At 37.4% G+C, this 16494-nt stretch overlaps 1 pseudogene; it reads right to left on the bottom strand.

Moving 5' to 3' along the window:
• Window positions 1-6817: 6817 nt before the first annotated feature.
• LOC131483906 (7-methylguanosine phosphate-specific 5'-nucleotidase-like) lies at window positions 6818-7558 on the bottom strand (annotated as a pseudogene).
• Window positions 7559-16494: the final 8936 nt, after the last annotated feature.

Here is a 16494-nt window from a genome sequence, read left to right as displayed (position 1 = left end):
CTCCCCCCCAAAGTCAGGCTCTGTGCTGATAGCTCAGAGCCTGGAGCCTATTTTGGATTCTGTGTCTCCCAATTTCTCTCTGCTGTGCCCATGCTCATGGCTTCTCTCTCTGTCTCTGTCTCTCTCTCTTTTTCAGAAATAAATAAACATTAAAAACATTTAAAAAAAGACATAGATTTCCTTATGGAAAATTTCTGGGCATATATTAATAAGGATTATATATAGTGTATCTTGGGGGCAAGTTAAGGCTGGGTAATTAAACAGAAGTAAAAAGAGGTTAAGTAACTCCACTAGTGGCACACAGATACTAAGTGGTGGGGTGTGGATTTAAACTCCACTCTGGGTACTGGCCTATAACTTAAGATCCTCGTAGATTCCATTTTGATTTAGATATCAAAGTAAGAAGAGTATTTAGACATCATATTTATCACTGCATAGCCTCATGTATCTGTGCATATGTATATCTTGAAGTAAGCTCACTACAAATTATAAACATTCCTGATTGCCATTCAGGAATCTACATGAATATACATAACTCACTCACGAGAAAAGACGTGTGTGTGCACTATACGTGGATACAACCCATGTCACTAAGTCACTCTGTGTCATGATAAAATCCCAGCTCCTTATGATGCTTTCCCAGTAAATATGGGATGCCCTGTCACCTCCCATATACACAGATTGCTCCAGTGTTCCCCAACTCTCCCTATCTTCCTATGTAACCTTATCTCTCTTACCCCTTAAATTTTAAAAAGTTCTACGCATTACTAGTTTCATTTTCCTGTTTTTGCACTGATACCAACCACTGTTGTCTGACTTAGCCCCTACTCTTCCACTGAAAATGCTCTCAAGAAGATCAAAAGAGTGTACAGTTGTCTTCTCTAACTCCATCTCTTTTAACATTTGACACTCTTGACTTTGCTCCCCATGCTTTCAAATGTGAATTTGGTGACATAATTCTCCATTTGTTTAGCCTTTACCTTTCTGGGCCCTCCTTCTTATTCTACCCAGTACATTCATATCTCAGTGCTAAAGAGAACAAAGACTGATTTTTCAGTTAGGTTGTATAATCATTGTGTTGTCTCATTCTCTTCTGGTTGCCTGGCAGTCAGGGCAGTCTCTCTGAAGCATGCAGGTCACAGTGGCAGAGGGAAAAGTAAGCCCAGCCTGGCCAGCTTTACTGACCAGTAAAGCTTCTGTCATTTCATTTATATCACACTTCATTGGCCAAAGTTAGTCACGTGACTGCGCCTGACTCCATTACACATGAAATACCATCCTCATTCTGGCAGTGGAGGGAAAACAGATACCAGTGGGGAATATCACCACCTCCAAGCTCTCCTTTTATCCACTTACTTATTGTTGGCGTTTCCTGCCCTAGATCTCTTTTATTACGTGTATGATCCTTATGGTAGTTTATCCACAGTTAGATTTTGGAATCCTCCTAGAAACTGATAAGTCTAAAATCTCTATCTACAGGGACACCTGGGGGGCTCAGTTGGTTAAGTGTCAAACTCCGGCTCAGGTCATTATCTCATGGTTTGTGAATTTGAGCCCCGCATCGGGCTCCAGCTCAGAGCCTGGACCCTGCTTCAGATTCTCTCTCTCCCCCTCTCCCTCTTGTGCTCTGTCTTTATCTCTCTCAAAAATAAATAAACATTAAAAAATGACTTAAAATCTCTACCTATAATCTTCATCTCTCTTCTGAATTCCTGTCACTTTGTCCAGGTATGTATACATCCAAATTTTGGCGATCCAAGGGATAACTCTTAAGGTTGTGTGGTAGAGTGAGAAAGTAGGACGAGACTGAAATAGAGATGAGCAGGAGGGATATGGGAAGATTCCAAGATAATACAAATAAAGTTTTCATATATTTGGCAGGCTCACTTTGTAGCTGAAAGTGTCATATAATACTTCTGTTTATCTGTAAAATGGTAATAATAACAATTTCTACTTCACAGATGGTTCTGAGGATTGAGTTCATATATGTAAAATGCTAAGGATGGTTGACTTATATAATCATTTTTTACCTTAGAATTTTCACATGAGAGGAAGCGTGGGTATTAGTTATTGTAACCCTCTACTTCTACAGATGAGGAAAATAAGGTCAAGAAAAATGCAAAGTTTGGCACAAAGTTGACAGCTAGCTAGTGGGTGGACCAGGTCTAGTATTCAGCTTTCCCAGTGCTCCACTTATCCTCATTCAGGGATACCATACTGCCATTTTTATGTGAACTATATGTAAACCAATGTTATCCAGTCATAGCCTAGATTTTCTCCTGATTTTACTCCATTGCTATAATCTGACATGTCTCATAAGTGCTACTCCAAAGAAGAGTCATGTGCTGGAGAATTTGCATTCTCTTGAGAGAAGCCAAGATATTGTGGCAGGATTTGGCCTATTGGTTTAATTTGGAAAGTTGCACATAACTTTCTGGTATGCCACAAATTAAAGTAGAATTACTATAATTTAGTTCCTAAGAGTACTATGTGAAATCAAATTATATTGCATTACTATTGCTGTAGCTGTCCTTAAAAAATATTTTTTTACACCAATAGCAATATATGGAGAAATTCAGACCCAGTCAAATGCAGCCAGAGTTTCTGTTTGTCATAAGTAGAGAAGAATGTCTTGAATGTAATAAGTTGTTTGGGCAGATCTGTTTTTGTCTGCTGTGACCGACTGTCCATTATATCTGTGTCCATTATGGACAGCATACAATTTAAGAGCAGTGGTTTGTGAAGAATGAAGCAAATGCCAAAATTGTGAGGGAAACCCAAGTTATTCTGTTAACCAAATACATCTTAAAATACTTTTAATTTTTGAAGAACCTACTAATCTCTGCATACTTGGCTTTACAATGTTACAAAATAAAAATACTTTATTCAACTAAAATGTATACTTCATAGGGGAAAAATCTTTTTCCCCTCAGGAATACTTAACTTAAAAATTCAATTTCGTGTTGAGAAGATTTCAGAGAAATCTATTCCTTTGTTTTTCATATAATTATAGGTGATAGGTTTATTTAAGACAGTATCTCATCTTTCTGTGAAAGCATAGAAAAATTATGTAAAGTGTAAAATAATGGCAAAGAGAAAGTGCTTTTGAGGGAGGGGAGGTGAGAGCAGGAGAGAGAAGTGACATTTCCCAAGACTAGGATGAGTTCAGATGTCTGCACGTTCCTCAAGTTTTGGAGACCTGTGTTTATATGTCACACCACATTTAGGTTCAGGTCCTCAGGGCAGTGGCTGAATGAAGCATGTAAGAAGGGCAGCCCCAAGGTACCTGGACTCAGCCTCAGCAAAAATTCCAGTGGCCATTATCACACAGGAACAGCAGAAGTGTTAGACTTCACTGAGTCCTGCAGGCTTGGACAAGGGCACAGTAGAAGTGATCACTATGGCCCAGAGATCACAAGGTCCTTTGCATATGTTTTACTCTGCTTTGCACACCTGGATTTTTTTTAAAAAATGTTGTAATACTGGGGCGCCTGGGTGGCGCAGTCGGTTAAGCGTCCGACTTCAGCCAGGTCACGATCTCGCGGTCGGTGAGTTCGAGCCCCGCATCAGGCTCTGGGCCGATGGCTCGGAGCCTGGAGCCTGTTTCCGATTCTGTGTCTCCCTCTCTCTCTGCCCCTCCCCCGTTCATGCTCTGTCTCTCTCTGTCCCAAAAATAAATAAAAAACGTTGAAAAAAAAAAAAATTAAAAAAAAAAAAATGTTGTAATACTACAAAGGGATCCCCATAATGACTGAGGTTGAAATTCCCTTTTGCCTAAGATGGGCTTGGAATTATATTTCTAGGGAAAAACTAGCTCAATGGAGAGCATATATAGAAGACAAACAGATGTCTGCAAAATAGATGACTCAAAAAATATATATCTAATATGTTTTACCGTCTTTAAGTTATCTAACAGTTTTGTTGAGTTTGATTAATTAGTAATTGACTGAAGAAATTAAATTAAAAAAGTATAGATCTGTTAAAAAGTTAATTCAGAATGTTGAAAATATAGGTATGTTTAGATTTATTTTTAATATTTTTATCAAATTTATTAAAGTATAAATATAAACTAAATATAATACAACTCACCATTTTAAATGTATAAGTTATGAGTTTTAATTTAAAAAATGTACAGCTATAACACCACCACAATCAAGGCATACAACATTTCCATCACTACTCCAAAATTTTTACCTGTCCTTTGGTAGCCAGTTCTTTTGCTTAACCCTACCCCAGGGTAACCACTGATATGCTCTGCATTACTACAATTTTCTCTTCTTTACAATTTCCAGGATATAGTCTTTTATGTGACTTCTATCACTTAGCATATTAATGTTTTTGAGATTCATTAATGCTGTTGCACTTATCAGTAGTTCTGCAAGGAACTATAAATAGTTTGGAATTTTACTATGCTTGCAGGTAAGTGTGCCACAGTTTCACAGGATTCTAACAGAAGACACTAGACTGCTGAGTCAGAGACTTTATTATTCATGGCACAGCAGGAAGTTTGAGCTTCCTCATGTTCTTTTTCACGTCTGAGTCCTCTGTGTCATAGGGGAAGACCTGTGAGCTTATGAATCTGCCAGCAAATCTGCTGGCAAACTTGCCTCGTTTTATTTTTTTTAATATGAAATTTATTGCCATATTGGTTTCCATACAACACCCAGTGCTCATCCCAACAGCTGTCTTCCTCAATACCCATCTCCCACCCCCCATCAACCCTCAGTTTGTTCTCAGTTTTTAACAACAGTTTTCTCTCTTATGGTTTGGCTCCCTCCCTCTCTAACCTTTTTTTTTTCTTCCCCTCCCCCATGGTCTTCTGTTAAGTTCTCAGGATCCACATAAGAGCGAAAACATATGGTATCTGTCTTTCTCTGTATGACTTATTTCACTTAGCATAACACTCTCCAGTTTCATCCACGTTGCTACAAAAGGCCATATTTCATTCTTTCTCATTGCCACGTAGTATTCCATTGTGTATATAAACCACATTTTCCTTATCCATTCATCAGTTGATGGACATTTAGTCTCTTTCCATACTTTGGCTATTGTTGAAAGTGCTGCTATAAACATTGGGGTACAAGTGCCCCTATGCATCAGCACTTCTGTATGCCGTGGGTAAATTCCTAGAAGTGCTATTGCTGGGTCATAGGGTAGATCTATTTTTAATTTTTTGAGAAATCGCCACACTGCTTTCCAGAGTGGCTGCACCAGTTTACATTTCCACCAACAGTGCAAGAGGGTTCCCATTTATCCACATCCTCTCCAGCATCTATAGTCTCCTGATTTGTTCATTTTAGCCATTCTGGCGTGAGGTGGTATCAGAGTGTGGTTTTGATTTGTATTTCCCTGATGAGGAGCGACGTTGAACACCTTTTCATGTGTGTGTTGGCCATCTGGATGTCTTCTTTAGAGAAGTGTCTATTCATGTTTTCTGCCCATTTCTTCACTGGATTATTTGTTTTTTGGGTGTGGAGTTTGGTGAGTTCTTTATAGATTTTGGATAAAGCCCTTTGTCCGATACGTCATTTGTAAATATCTTTTCCCATTCCATTGGTTGCCTTTTAGACAAAATGGATAAAGGACCTGAATGTGAGACAGGAAACCATCAAAACCCTAGAGGAGAAAGCAGGAAAAAAACCTCTCTGACCTCAGCCGCAGCAATTTCTTACTTGACACACCCAAAAGCAAAGGAATTAAAAACTTGCCTCGTTTTAACATCATCTTATTATGCTAGTCAGGAAAAAGCCGCACAATACAGACACTGTCTCTGTTCTCCCAAGCTTTTTGCCCACAACCATCCTTTAAATGACAATCTGGGAAAAAGTTGCCACTGGAAGTGTAGAAACCTTGTTTGATGGAGAACTGTCATCAAACAGTATTGCTGTATACTACTTCACTCTGTGGATTTACAACAATATATTTATCCATTCACCAGCCAATGAGCATTTTGGTTGTTTGAGGGTTTGGCTAATAAAGCTATTTTAAATATTCATGTAAATTTTTTGTGTAGACATGTTTCATTTCTACTGGTAAACTTGTAGATGTGGTATTTCTGTGTCATAGAGTAACTACATATATAATTTTTTGAGAAAGTACCAAAATAATTTACAAAGTGGTTATCATTCTGCACTTCCAGCAGCAAACTACAGAGTTCAATTGTACATCTAAGTCAATGTTTTAATTTAAACTCCTTTATGTATGAATTAGTATCTTATTGTTTTAATTTGCATTTTTAAGGAATAAAAATGTTGAATATCTTTTTATATTATTTGCCATTTTTTACCTTATTTGGTTAAGTTTTCGTTCAAATCTTTCTTTTTAAGAATCTAGTTAATTGTCTTAACATTGAGTTGTAATTGTTGACCAAGACTCTCTTTGACCAAACTTTAGGTAGATTCTTCTGGTCCTCTTTTTGTTTTTTTGTTTTGTTCTGGCTTTGGTTTTTCTTTTTCTTTTTCTTTTTTAAATTTTGATCTGTTTCACACATTAGATTTGTTTGAAGAACAGCTTCCCATGTTTAGAAATTTGGGGAAAAAAAAATCCCTGGACCAGTTGGTCCCTAGAGTGCTAACATCCTGTAGGTCCTGTGTTCAAACTCATAGGACCTTCCACCTGGCAGGGCCTCCCACAAGCCTTCCCAGAACACCATAGAAGACACTGGGAAAGGAAGAGTGTGGAGCATGGGCTCAGCAGCTGCATCACCCTGGACTCTTCTCTGTACCCATGGGGAGGAACAGCATTCCTAGCAGGATGGCCTCTAGGTGAGGCTTCCTTTTCTCTGTGGCTTGCAGTGCCTGGCCCCACACCTGCACACTCAGGAGCCCTACATCTCCATCCAGTCCCCACTGTTCAGGATGTGCTGTAGCAGACCATGTCCGGCATCTGGTCCTTCTCCTGCACAATATTATAGGAGTCCATGTAGTGCTCCCACTGCTCTTCCACCTTGTCATGTAAGAAACCAATCTTGAGAATGAATGCTCTCCACACTGGTAACCTTATCAGCCATAGTGAGGTCCTCCATGAAGTCCTCCAGCAGGAGGATGTTGGTTTTGTCCAGAAGCTGCTGGAAGTACCTGGAGTTCTTACAAATGGAGCTGTTTTTGTTGTATGTGTGTATGAGCTGACTCCTTGAATCCCTGTCCAAAACTGTCTTTGTCAAAGTCCATGTAGTTAGACACAATGTGGATGCTGGGGTGGAACACCTTTATTTGTCAGATAAGCTCCTCCATGGTATCACCAATGCCTGCCAAAAAGAAAAAAAAAGGGAATGTAGTTTTGGTAAAGGGTGTTAAAGAAAGTCTTGTATCCCTCCCTAAGCACTGCATTGTACTGTAAACACCTGGGCGATCTGAAACTTCTAAATCTTCTGCTGGCATGGGAGATCCTGTGCTTTGGCCCACCATTCCACCATATGAGGTAACTTTGATGGTCAGCGTAGGTCAGGCTCAACCGGGTAATAGTGGGGAGGGCGCACTTTGAGTTCCTTCCAGGACTGCTCACTGATAATCTTGCTGTTATCTAAAATGTCATAAGAAGGGAGGGCATCACTTTCCATTATACACAAATGTGCTCCAGATCATGTGACAATCAGAAATGACCTGTAAACGGTCTCCCCTGCCCCTATAGAAGGAGCCCACAATCTCCTGAACCATTCGAACTGCTGCCTCAGGAGGGTGACCTTTAACAGGATCCTCACCTGTCCAGAGATCCAAAACAAACACTGACCCTGGCACCATGCTGAGCCCAGTAAAGCCCGGGATGGCTGGGAAGCACGGCAAGTCCTGGCCAGGGTGGGGAGGGTGGGCAGATGAAGGGGACCCGGGCCTGGCCCAGGTCACCTACTAGAGGAGACGGCAAGGCAGGGCCTAAGACGGCCTGATGGGGCCTTGAGGTGCCATGGGATTGCAGCCTGCATCACGCTGGATGCTTCCTGGTGCCTCACCTCCTCTTCCATGGCACTCCCTCTTTTTGATCAGGCTTCATCACTAGGTCATATCTTTCATATCTTCAGCCTTCCCAGTCCAGTTGTGGTAAGAATGTTGGTAAATTAGTTGACAGAGAATTCTGTATCTTTGGTATCTGATCACCCCTGATATCTAATCAAATTCCTTATCCTCCATTCTTGAAGTCTAAGCCCTTGGTCTGCCTTCAGCAAGAATCTTGTACAGTCAGTTTAGCAAGAATCCCCCTACCCTTGATATCCCCTCATAAATGATTTTCAGATCTCTTTCAGCTGTAATAGTCCTAACACCATCTGAAATAGTCCTGAATAAAGTCCTCCCTACTGTTTTAATAAGTGGTATATAAACAAGTGGCAAAATAGTCAGTAATCTGATGTATATTTTGAAAATATCTTCTCCAAGTCCTTGCCTTGCATCTTAATTTTTTTATAATTGTCTTCTGCAGTACAAGTTTTAGTTTTATTGAACTAAATAAATTTATAGAATTTATATAAAATAATATATAACAAATATAAATATAATATACAAATTTATATATAAGTTAAACTAAATTTTAGTATGATCCATTTTATGAATATTTCTCACATAGTTCAAGCTCTTTGTGTCCTGTTAGAAATCTTTGCCTAACTCAAAGTCTCAAAGATGTTCTCCTGTTTTTTATACAGCTTCAGCTCTTATATATATTTTTTGTTAGATTCTTTTTTTAAAATATAATTTATTGTCAAATTGGTTTCCTTCAGCTCTAATTTAGGTTTAAAATAATTCTGTATTTAATTTTCATATACAATATAAGGTAATATTCAAGATTCTTCCCTTTTTGATATGAATATCCAGTTGCTTCATCAGTATTTATTGAAAGACTTTTCTCTCATTTTTGAAAGGCTTTAATGCTGGTATCAAAAATCCAGTAATTATATCAGTGTGGATCTATTTTTGGGCTTTATATTGCTCCATTTTTCTTTTTTTTTTTTTTTTTTTGTCTTTACATTAGTATTGTACTGTCATGGTTATTGTAGCAGTCCAGTAAATTTTTTAAGTTTTTATTTTAATTCCAGTTAGTTAATACACAGTGTAATATTAGTTTCAAGTGTACAATATAGTGATTCATCACTTCCATACATAACCTGGAGCTCATCATGACAAGTGCCCTCCTCAGTCCCCATCACCTATGTAACCCATACTTCCACCTTCCCTCTGGTAGCCATCAATTTGTTCTCTATAGTTAAAAGTCTGTTTATTGGTTTATTTCTTCCTTTTTTCCTTGTTCGTTTTGTTTCTTAAATTCCACACATGAGTGAAATCATATTGGTATTTGTCGTGTTCTGATTGACTTATTTTTAGTAAGTGTTGATAGCAGGTACTGGAAGTCTCCAAATTTGCTCTCTCTTTCTTTCTCTCTTTTTTCTGGCTATTCTAGGTTCAGTGAATTTCCATAAAAATATTAAATCACCTTATCATATTTCCAAATTGTGATTGTATTGAATCTATGGATCAATTTTGGGAAGATTTGGCATTTTAGTAATATTGAGTGCTCTGTTCTATTAGTGTGTTATATCCCTTTAATTAAGCCTTCTTTAATTCCTGTCAGGAATGTTTTGTATTTTTCTACATTTCACCATATGAGATATATATATATCTTACATAAATTTTGTTAAAGCCATATCTGAGTTTTTCATTTTTGATGTCATTGTAAATAGTATTTTTCATTTATCTCATTTTTTTCTGATATATGGAAATAAATTGATTTTTGTTACCTATGACTTTGCTAAACTCCCAATGGTTGGTTTATAGATCCCTTATGCTTTTCTAATTAGACAATAATGTTTGCATACAAGAAAGTTTTATTTCTTCTTTTTCTATCCATATTTTTTTTTTTGTTGCTGTCATTCATTGCTTTATTACACTCTCTGGGTCTTCACTATAAATATGAGTGGAGCAGATGGAAGGGACACTCTTACCTTGTTTTCAGTCTTCAGGGGTCAAAGCAGTCACTGTTAAGTAAGATTTCATTTCATTCCATTAAGAAATATTAAAATTTGTACCAGGATGCAGTTACTTACAGATTATTTCAATTCTGTTAAGACTTGCTTATTATCTGGGGTATGGCATATACATAGCAGTCTCTACTCTTGGGCTAACTTTCCCTACTACAATGGTCACACCCTTTTGAGGAATCTTTCTAATGCCCCACATATTATGATGTTTCTTTACTCTGGCCAAAGAAACACAAATTGTCCCGATCCCTGTGTTAGTTCTAAAAATTGTTTGGTTGAATACTTTCTGGATGTTCTTTCTGAACTTATGGTGATTCCAGACATCGACCTTAGTCAGTATGTAATCAAAGACACAGAGGATTCCTTAGCCAATGTCTGGAACTGTGTGAGTGTGTGTTTGTGTATCCGTGTGTGTGTGTGCATGTGCATACATTGTCTCTATTTTCTAGTATTCTGTCTCATAATTTCTAACTGCATCAGCTTCACTGAACTGTGTCTGTCTCCTCAACTTAACAAGGCATCCTATCTCTACTTGGGCTCTCCCTCCCTGCCTTGTAGCCTGAAAACCACCTTTAGGAAGTAAGCTTGTTCCCTTGTCCTTTTCCTCCCGTGCTGTATTATGTCCAACATCTATCCATTGTTTCTTCATATATAGTCAAACTTCCTTATTCACAAATTCCATTATATAATTCATCTGCTTGCTAAAATATATTTGTAACCCCAAAATTGATACTAGCAGTGTTTTTACACCATTTGTAGTCATGTTCAGAGTAGGGGAAATTTTGAGCTGTCCAACATGCACTTTTCCCAGTGGAAGACCAAGAGTACACTCTGCCTTCTCCTTTCAGTTCTTACATTCACAAGCAAGTGTTCTTTTCCCAGTCTATTGAGTGTCATAATTTTGCATTTTTTTTTGGTTGGTGATTTTATTTTTTAAAATGGCCCTTGAACATGGTGTTGAAACACTATCTAAAGTTCCTAAAAACAGGAAGGCTGTGATGTGTCTTAAGGAGAAAATATGTATCTTAGGTAAGCTTCATTCAGGCATGAGTTATATTGCTGTTGGCTGTGAGTTCAAGACTAATAAATTGAAGTATATATTAAATAAGATTTCGTGAAACAGAAACACACATAAAACTAGGTTTCATACTGATAGGTTGATGAAAATGTAATCAGAGTCTCTGGTTTGTTTCCTTTTTCATTACAGAAAATACAACTATATTTGTCTGTGGCCTGTGTGAATATGCATATATACACATGTATTAAGAAAGTTTATTTCTGGGTCTCCTAGGTGGCTCACTCAGTTAAGTGTCCCATTTCAGCTCAGGTCATGATCTCCTGGTTCGTGAGTTCAAGCCCCGCACCGGCCTCTGCACTGGCAGCTCTGTGCTGGAAGTTCAGAGCCTGGAGTCTGCTTCAGATTCTTTATCTCTCTCTCTGCCCCTCCTCCATTCACACTCTGTCTCCCTTTTCTCTCAAAAATAAATGAACATTTAAAAAAAGTTTATTTCTAAAGAAAAAAAAACATTCATTTACATTTCAGATAAGACCTCTTCTCCCCCACCCCCAAATTAATACTAAGTAACTTCTTGAAAACATAACAACCTTTGTATCTTGTTCTAAATGTGCACTTGACATGTTGTTATACTTCTAATTTCTTGACACATTAGTAATTAGACTCTACACTGGGCACTTCCAGTATCTATCATCAAATTCCATAATGGTCACAATCTTCAGTTATTGCTATGTTAATTGTCTTTATTTAGGTGTCTGTGTAATTAGATGTTTGTCTACCTTGTCTTCTTGAGAACGGGGTCTTGTATTTACTAAACACTAGCTTTGGTGCACCTGAGTGGCTCAGTCGGTTAAGCACCCAACTTTGGCTCAGGTCATGATCTCACTGTTTGTGGGTTCGAGCCCTGCATGGGACTCTGTGCTGACAGCTCAGAGCCTGGAGCCTGCTTCAGATTCTGTTTCCTTCTATCTCTGCCCGCCCCCCCCCCCCCCCCCGTTGTGCTCTATCTGTCTCTCTGTCTCAAAAATACACATTAAAAAAGGTTTTAAATAAAAAAAATAATTTAAAAAACCCACTAGCTTTCCCCTAACATCTAAAAAAAGTGACTTTTTAAATGGGAAATATCTATACACCCAAAATTCACTCACATACATACACTGTGCCACATTCCTAAAAGGCTTGTAAGACCAGTATATGTATATATATTGAAATCAGGGATGACCTTACATGCATACAGAATACAGGTAAAAAGTGTACTATTTTGTGAGAAGAACCCTTTCCACACAGTCTGAAATCCTACTATTCATCACTCATGTATTTAAGTTAGTTATGTTATTTAAAAAAAAGTAATAAATAGATAAATAACCATTTATTATGTAAAACTTTGTAACTTAGCAGTATGGCAGATACAGTATTGTGCTTAACTACATGTTCTAATTTACAAAGAAGGTTCTGTTCAAATAGTCTATTTTTGGGGGGCACCTGGGTGGCTCAGTCAGTTAAGCGTCCAACTTCTTCTCAGGTCATGATCTCGTGGTTCATGGGTTTGAGCCCGCATTGGGCTCTGTGCTGATAGATCTGAGGCTGGAGCCTGCTTTGGACTCTGTGTCTACCTCTCTCTCTGCCCCTCCACCACTCTTGCACACACTCTCTCTCTCTGTCTCTCTCAAAAATAAACATTAAAACAATTTAATTAGTCATTTTTTTAAATAAGTTGTTTACTAGGTGATTTATTTCAGTGTTTGCTTCAGAAAATAAGGTTGCCGTATGCCCATGCAAAGGCCCCAAAGAATTACAACAGTCATTTCCCCTCTACATATGAAATGTAATTAGATATTTGAAGAAACTGAAATTTGAAAGTAAAGATAAACAAACTGAGGTTTGGTGGAGGGAAGAGGATGGGGGGTGGGCTGAATAGGTGATGGGCATTAAGGAGGGCACTTGTTATGATGAGCACTGGGGGTTGTATTGAAGTGATGAATCACTAAATTCTATTCCTGAAACCAATATTACACTATATATTAACTAATAGAATTTAAACAAAAACATTAAAAAATAAAAGAAAGTAAAGGTAAATAGCAAGAGTGGGCTGCTAATTGAGAAAGGAGGCAATTAAGGACATTCAGAAGACCAAGGACTCAGAAAGGCAAGGATACAGGGGTGAGGTGAACCAGGAAGTGAAAAAAAAAAAAAACAAACAACATTTTGAAAAGCATCTAGAAAAGCCATAATGACATTTTTACTAGACTCAAACCAAGTATGTAATTGTCTAACAGATCCCAATTTTTGCCTCTTCACATATTTGACAATGGAATTAACTCTATAACTTATGCTTCTAAGTTAAACAATTTCCAGGGGGTCCTGAAATATGTTGTTGGAAACTTGCTTAATATTTTGTTGGCCTTATGCCATGTGGTGGCAAAGTGTGTCAGCCACAAGGTTTATGTATCCTTTACCAAAAGTATGCAGAGATTATGTGATTCTTTTGATGGTATCGCTCTTGTGGTATAGGAATGTGCTACAGAAAGAAGCAAGGGTGCTTTGTACAGCTTTCTTTATTCACTTGAGCACAAAAGACTTTACAATAACTATGTGGCATTTTTATAATACCCTCAATTTAAACATCCTAAGTGAGCATCTCAGATTCCTGGTTTAGGTGTGTCCTGAAATAAGGCCTCTCACTCATCAGTTTTCATGCTTTCTCAGTGTCCTGAGAGATAAGCTACTTAACTGGTGGTGGCATTGACTGCTGCTAGAGTAAGTCAATTTAGTTGATATTCTCAGCCTGGCATATAGGTAATATATTGAAAAGAGCATCAGATTTCTATTTAAATTTTTTTTTCATTGGAGTCCAATTTTGCAACTAATTGAAGGCATGAACATGGGGAAGTTCATGGCTATTCTCAGGAAACTGTTACTACTTTTTTAATTAGTCCGCTTCTTTTCATTTCCACTGTTCCTAGTCCATTAGCCATAAAAATTTTTTACCTAGATTAATATGGTTGTCTTTTAACTGACTTCCCTCCTTCTGTCTTCTGCCCCATTGGTTGTTCAGGTAGAAGTCAAAATGATTTCTCTAACATTTACTTATGTTTGTCTCACTTTCCCTCTGATAAAGTTCAGCCAAATCTTGATCTGATTCCTGATTAGATCTTCTGCCTCATCTCTGGACACTTCTTCATCATCAATGTGTTCCAATTAAGCTGATCTTTAGTTCCAGGTCTGAACTCCTTCCTAAATCTAGAACTATATTTTAAAATATCTATTGGATATTTCTTCCCTGAACTCTCATAGGCATCTTTTTCTTTTATTGTATTTTTTTAAATTGTGTTAAGAACAGTTAACATGTGATCCACCCTCTTAATAAAGTTTTAAATCCTTTATGCATCTTCCCCCCCTCCCCATAGACATCCTAAACTTACATAGTCCAAAGCTGAAGTCTTTAGTAGTTTTTTTCACGGATGCATTGTATTTCCATCTCTACTATTCATTCATCCAGTGACTCTCTAAGTTGGAAACTTCAAACTGAGTTTTGAAAAACTCTTCTGCACCCAATCTACCATTTAATTATCCCAATTATCCCTGGAAGATTTTTTTAATGTTTATTTATTTTTGAGATGGTGGGGGGCAGAGAGGGAGGGAGACACAGAATCTGAAGCAGGTTTGTGAGGCTCAAACCCACCAACCATGAGATCATGGCCTGAGTAAAAGTCTGATGCTTAACCCACTGAGCCACCCAGGCACCCCTCCCAGATGATTCTTGATTCAATTTTCCCTCACGTTATTTTACAAATTTCAGTTTTTACATCTATCTCCCTCTGTATCTGTAGGCTCTTTGAAGGCAGGATCTATTGGGCACTGAGATCTATCCCTGACACTAGTGTAAACTCCATCAACAGTTGTTGAATGGCTCCATACATATATATAGGAAAGACTTGGTAGCACTCACTCTGTTCTATGTAATTTATCAGTTGCAACTTTATCTCTTTTATAGGATGTGAACCATAAAAGAAAAGCTTTTCTCTGAGCCAACCTTATTCTACCACAGAGTATAAGTCCAGCAATGTTTTAAATGATAAATAAATTTAGAATCTACTAATCATAGATCATTATATTTCTCTTTTACTAAAACATGTAAGAATCTTTTTCTTATTTATGAAGCAATAAGCTTTGAGTTCCCATCATCAATAACAGCCAAAATTTAAAAACCCACAAATTTTTGGGTGTTTGGGTGGCTCAGTTGGTTAAGTGTCCGACTTCGGCTCAGGTCATGATCTCGCGGTTTGTGTGTTAGAGCCCAGCGTTGGGCTCTGTGCTGACAGCTGGGAGCCTGGAGCCTGCTTCGGATTCTGTGTCTCCTTCTCTTTCTGCCCATCCCCCAATTGTGCTCCTTGTCTCTCTCTCAAAAATAAATAAATAAATGTAAAAAAAATTTTTTTAAAAACCACAAATTTTAAAACCAATAGTACAAAGAAACACCTTCAATATCGTGAACTAAAAAAAAAAAAAAAAACCTTTACAAAGTAAGATTTGTATTGCAATCATACTTTATAAATTGAAGGCATATTTCTGCATATATGTATAGAGATACTTTGATGACTGGTCTTGAAGTACTAACAGTGAGTATCTTTTTGTTGTATGTTTTTATTTTATGGTTTTTTGGGGATACATTTCTTTATTTAAGAATTTTCTTATGAGTACATATAGGTTTTCCACAAACAATGCTATTGAAATATACATTGTGTCCCTTTAATTAGTAATGTACTTAACAAACTCCTGAAAAAATCTCTTTTGTCCATTACTCTTTGTAATGTAAAAGAGGTAGAGTTGATGATTGTCCAATATTTTAAGTAGTGTTCTTTCATCAGGAGTGTGAAAGGATTGTAGTTTAACAGTTAGCAGAGTGAAAGATGAAGTTGGAAATTGAGTGTTACATGTGAGTGGCTCAGAAGATAGGTGTGTATGTGTTTGTGTTCCGATGGGTGCATTTGTAATGCATAAAAGAGTGAGAATGAAGGAAAGTAAAAGTGTTGACAAGTGTTTTTCCTTTTCTGAAATTCCAATGATGCTGACACCCTTGTCTGAACAAATAACACTTGTATTAAAAACAGAAAAGAGAAGAACAGACCAAATTTGTTTGGCTAGAATAAATCGGTTTATAAGACAGGATGGGAATCTATCAATCTATCTACAATTTCTTTTTCCTTCTCTCTATACTTTTATAAAATTTGGTTTAATGAAAAGGACATAAAATATTGACCTAAAGGGGCGAGTAAATCTGAAAATGTATGCAAATGTGCATACACCCAATTAAAATGAAGATTTTTTTAAACAGAGATTGCTATTTTTAGTAAGAATAAAGTTTGTGCTTTAAGAGTTATGTCAAGTGTGTCAATGTAAATATATATGGAGCAAGTTGTAAACTACCTCGAAATTTTTTGACAGAAGATAGAAGTAGAGGCTCACCAGAAATAACACCCATCAAATTAATAACTAAGGGTTAAGCAGTTAAGAACTATGC

This window comes from Neofelis nebulosa, chromosome 8 (genome assembly GCF_028018385.1).
Source record: "Neofelis nebulosa isolate mNeoNeb1 chromosome 8, mNeoNeb1.pri, whole genome shotgun sequence".
Taxonomy (NCBI): domain Eukaryota; kingdom Metazoa; phylum Chordata; class Mammalia; order Carnivora; family Felidae; genus Neofelis; species Neofelis nebulosa.
This window is presented reverse-complemented; position numbering and strand designations above follow the sequence as displayed.